Here is a 5962-nt window from a genome sequence, read left to right as displayed (position 1 = left end):
TAAGCGGCTGACAAATGCAACCTCCGAAGGGCCCAGTCTTTGAAATGAGAAACAGCAATTGTTTGCTGTTATATAAATGGCGTTATATACTTTTTTTACTGTGTGCATTTTGTTAAAAAGCTTATAATAAATGTATGTAAGCTTATAATAATGGCAGCTTCCCATTATTACAACATGACCCTATTTTGTAAAACGTGTCAGATAAACTGTTTTTTCCTTGGCAATAACGGAAAACATGACTTAAAAAAAAAAAAAAATAATAATAATCTGCATTTATATGTATAAAATTCTAAAATTAATTTAATAATTGACTAATACGATTGCAGAGAGTGATAAAGTGATACAAAAGCTGATTGGCTAAATCACTGTTTACCACTTTAGAGAAATTGTGAAAGCTAATGCAAATGTGTCTTGACTGGAAGCATTGCTTTTCCCCCATGGTTTACACAGTGGTCTTAATCTTTAACTGGTTGTTCTGTTTTTGTGTAAGCTCATTTTACATGCTAGGTTCGGCACAGGTTTCAGAATATCCTGAGGCCACAGTCGTGATATATGTGTGACCTCTGTACCCTACCGGTCAAACCCAACTTCTCACCTTTAACCTGCCGTGTGACCTGCCCCTGATGACTTTTTGTAGTTGCTCCTCTGAGCTGTGAAACATAAACTGAACAGAAGAGAGGCGACAGGACAACATCATCCTGACACTGCAGTCTATAAGAGCTATTTGATATGCTATAACTCAGAAAAGTCACTTCCACTTGGAAACACTCCGTGAGATCTTTGTGTTTGCCAAATTATTTACGACAAATAATTCATCACTTGGGGTTTCTCATCTAACTGATTGCCCTTTTGCAAGATACATTAGTAAAATGGGGTTCTCACCTACCACAAATCATTCAAATAAACTCAGTCTTTGGTTTTTGAAGCAAACAACCAGCAAATCTGCAAGAATATCTTAATACTGAATGATTTACACAATCAGTCATGTTCTCTGCTCTCTGTGGCGTTCCAAAAAACTTTTCCAAGATCCAAAGTGCCCCCTACAGGATACTAGTGGATTTCATCTGCAGTCCCTCACATGCAGTGATATCAAACACACAAATTAAACGTTACCACAATCATATAAACAGATGTATTAACAAACATGACAGCAGAACATTTTTGAACATTCTTTTTAGGAATTTACAGGCTTCAATCAGAATTAAAGTGAAATATGTGCCATATGTGTTACACTTGATGATTAAAATCATGATTTAAAGGGATAGTTCACCCAAAAATGAAAATTTGATGTTTATCTGCTTACCCCCAGGGCATCCAAGATGTAGGTGACTTTGTTTCTTCAGTAGAATTTTTTTTTACTCTCATAGATTTTGTTACCATTGCCATGCATTATACGACTGATAGACTGCAACGGTTAAAGTTAAAAATCATCATATGTGTTCTACTGAAGAAACAAAGTCACCTACATCTTGGATGCCCTGGGGGTAAGCAGATAAACATCAAATTTTCATTTTTGGGTGAACTATCCCTTTAATTCAGTTCATAAGTAATAATAATGAAGAAAAAGTCAGAATTCAAGGCTCTTAATGGGAGACATTCTGAGTCAAGGACACTGAACAGATGCTCAGTGTCTTAGTCAAGGTTGTTGCACTCCTACAGACTCATACAGTGAGGGAACAAATACATGTTCTCATGTGACTTCATGCCAACATTCAACTCAAAACAGTCAACAACAAATCATTTTCCCTGTCCGTACTGTTTATAACTTCTCTACAAACCAGAGATCTACAAACAAAAAAAACGGTTTAAATCCCCATCTATACGCTTGGGAAATGCCTTAGAGATGTGCACAGCTCAACAAACTCTCTGGTGATGAAATAACGGCTTTTCTGTCCTAAAGAGGAACCAACAGGGATGGAACACAAAATAATACCTTCATAGTCTAATTTTGTCTGCCTTTCAATCCGAGGAGCTCTAGAACGCCTGGAGAAAACGGGTTAGAATCTCAAAACTATGAGACCATTTAATACTTTTAAAGGAATGAAAATTAATTTACTCACCCTCCACTTGTTCTACACCTGTATGAATTTCTTTCTTCTGTTGGACACAAAAGAAGATATTTTGAAGAAAGTGGGTAACTGAACCGTTGACTGTAGCCATAGTACTGAAATAATATATACATTTATAAATATAAATTATAAATTAAATACTAATTATAAGTAATATCATATAAAATATTTTTAGTCAGAACACAGGCTGTTTGTAAATGGTCATCAATAGAGAAAGAAGAGTGTGTAGTTACAGCATCTACCAGCAGGGGATAACCAGCTAAACCAGCAAAACTTAATTAAACAAGTTTGCTGTTTTATTGTGTTTGGTCAAGAGAAACAGAGCACATTTGCTGGATGTAAAAAAAAACAAAAACATTTTTGCATGTACAAGATGTCAAACTAGATTCTTCAGGTTTATTTAGATCAGTGATCCTCAAATCTGGCTCGCGAGATCCACTTTCCTGCAGAGTTTAGCTCTACCCTAATCAAACACACCTGAGTTTGCTAATCAATGTCTTCAGGATCATTAGAAAATCACAGGTAGGTTTGTTTGATGATAGGTTTGGAGCTAAACTCTGCAGGAAAGTGGATCACGCGAGGCAGATTTGAGGATCACTGATTTAGATGAATTCAGCCTTGGCAACTGATATAGAAATGCGCAGATGCACGTATGAAACACACACACAGTTTGTGACAGTGCAGGACCTCATCCCCCTCCTCCTGCTCCCCCATACTAGGAGACCCACAGCTGCGCAAGCCAGGTGCTATCTACTCTAACAAACACACACACACACATTCACACACTTCCACCCGCCAAAGGAACCCTGCAGGAAATGCCTAATACCAGTTTTAGAATGATGCCACTATGCCGGCAGGAGATGGTGCAGCACCCGCTCACGTTCCCTTGTGGGGACCAGCGTCTGGAGACCTTCAGCATAAAGTCTCCAGATGACAGATATGAAAGGCTCAAACACAGTGGTACTGATGTAATATCGACTTTGAAGTAATGATGCAATAAAATATTCAAAATTGGGGTAGAAGACGGAAGGATCTGACACTGAACAACGCACACTGATTGTTTATGTTGGTTGTGGCCCAATGTTCAGTGAACTTTACTTTTCACCAATCTCTCTTGGGGTCTTAAAGCTCATACTATTCTGACAGATTACATCACCGAGCTTGTATTTTACTTGACATATATGATCTTGTTCAAATTTACAATGTTTCTATGTTTAGAGAGGTAATATTATGTGAATGAGTTCTTAGCAATCTAACCGGTGAACTTTCCCATGTGTGTTGCCCTTTGTCTCTCATGCATGTCAGATTTTAGCATAAAATCTATACAAAATCTATATTAAAACAAAATCTATATTTTTTTCCCATTGAAAACACATCTGGTTACATGTCAGGGACTAAATCTTTTAACGTAGTGCCAAAAAATTGCTTTTACTTATGTTCAATAGACTCTCAAATAATATGGCTTTATACACAGAAAAAATGATTTTGAAGTTGTAAATAAATGACTGGAGTAGGTTTTAGGAGGTAATACTATTTCAGTCTTTCTACTTCAAAATGTTACATTCAGTTCAATGTTTTACTTGACATTTCATTGTATTTATTTGTGAAATTTACTAGCAAATTCTGAATTTAAAGTTTTCAGTGTATGCAACTTTCTTCACAATAGGACTATTTACTTTAAAAACTAGATATGATAGGGTTTATTATGATAAAGTATGTGCAACAGTGTTATTTTAATATCAAGATACTATGAGTTTTTCTTAATATTTAGTATTTTTAATTTAATTTTTATTAGTTTATTATGAAATTATTTTATAATTGATATTTTTAGTTAAATTTGTATTAATTTTGTTGTCTGTATTTGTCATTTTTATTAATTTTTGTTTTGTTAAATTTCTCTCTCTCTCTCTCTCTCTATATATATATATATATATATATTTTTTTTTTCATTTTTAGTTGTAGTTATTTTAGTACATCAAGTTAAACTATTTTTTCTACATTTACTATATTTTTGTTAATGTTTATTTTATTTCAAGTAACGGAAATAATTTTTTATGGCTTTAGTTTCAGTTAACCATAATTGATATGTGATAAAGGTACTTTTCATGTAAAGCATCACCTTCCTTCATCTTTAAAAGCCCCTCCACCTCCTGTTCTCTCTCCTACAGGTGAGACCCAGGCCAGAGTATACCAAAAAAGTACATCAGCTATTTCTGTCTGTGGCATACCACACTATTGACGCTGTACCGCTCATACTTACTCAGTTATCACATAGGAGTTAAGAAAGCAGACATGAGCATGTACAAACACACACCAGCACATGTAGGCTACACAAACACACACGCATACAGAAAAGTTTCGATGTTCAAAACTGATCCGCAAGCAAAAAACTTTGCTGATGTGTGCTTGTATCATATCTCCTCAAGACTTTTCAAGAAAACGTTACAGGTTACAGCACAAAATTAGTAAATCGGACGTGATGGATCACATGGTCGGAAGAGTCGTTGTCCAGGAAATGATGCTTCGTCGGAATGGAAACTTTAGTTTAGTGCGGCCCACCACAACAGAGACACCCTGTGAGTGTGTGTAAACATCATGATGCCTTCTCAAAAACCTCACACTGAGTGCGGTCACAAACTCACCTCAAAGTTTTCCATCCACAAGATGTCAGACCAGTATTTTGTCTCCGGATGTTTTTCAAGGTCAGGGATAAAAAATAGATCCTCTGCCTGTGATCTGTATGGCTTTCCATCTCGCTGTGCACCTGCAGACCTGCGGAGCCAGTCCAGGAGCGTCGTGCGGCTTACTGGGTACTGCTATTTATGACTGTGGTTTCAATGTCGCTTTTTTCAATTTTAGTCAAATTTGGGGATTGATTATCGCAAATTAATGTGTCATGAGGCTTTGTTCATAATAATCTGATCTTGTGAATGACTTTGTTTCTGCTTTCAATTGACTTGATTATTAATCACATTTAAAATATGAGATAATGTTTTTTTTTTTTTTTAAAGGTGAACTTTTGTGTTTCAGCACAAAAGGATGAATTTGGAATAGCATACTATTCTTACTGTTTCTGACATGTCTGTATACATATATAGTGACACCTAGTGGTGTGGATGTATATTCATTCAAACGCAAAAGATTTCCATTAACAGTGCCATTTGTATAAGCTAAAGTCAGCTATGATTCAGTATACAAAATCTGCAAGTCACCAAAAATATAATGAGTCATTGGTCATGCGATCTCAACATGGTGGCCTAGATAAGACGAACCACTCAATGTAAAATAAAAAAGCTTTTATTAAGCTACAGTTTGTGTTCATCTCATGTTTATGCACATCTTGTTAAAAATATCACTGAGTGCACCTTTACACTTCTATAATACGGTAAGAAATTATTCTGAGGACATGAACACTCTTTTCAGTGAAACAAATATTTATAAACACGCTAGACTCAAAAATAGAGCGTTTTTTAGATTTAGACTTAAATACTCCTTGTTAAAAGCACACACACACACACACACACACACACAGTCTGGTCAGCTATCCTTGTGGGGACTCTCCATAGACGTAATGGTTTTTCTACTGTACAGACCGCCGTGGGGACCTCAATTTAGGTCCCCACCGTGACACGAGTCCCCATGAGTCTGTGTGTATTCAGGTTTAAGTCCCCACCAGAATAGAAAAACAGGTACACACACACACACACACTCCTGCAGGAAGAGTGGGTGTCTGGGAGCAGCTGCATGGGAGAGATGTCGAATGTGGTTTCCTCCCAATGTCTTATCAGTCAAACAGAAAGGTGAATATGCTGTGAAATGTAACCAGGTTAGTAACATGAGATCTCTGCCGGAGAAATAAACACAGCTGAACTTCCACAGGAGAGCTCCTAGAA

The sequence above is a fragment of the Sinocyclocheilus rhinocerous genome, unplaced genomic scaffold, assembly GCF_001515625.1.
Source record: "Sinocyclocheilus rhinocerous isolate Xijiao unplaced genomic scaffold, SAMN03320098_v1.1 scaffold2117, whole genome shotgun sequence".
Taxonomy (NCBI): domain Eukaryota; kingdom Metazoa; phylum Chordata; class Actinopteri; order Cypriniformes; family Cyprinidae; genus Sinocyclocheilus; species Sinocyclocheilus rhinocerous.
This window is presented reverse-complemented; position numbering follows the sequence as displayed.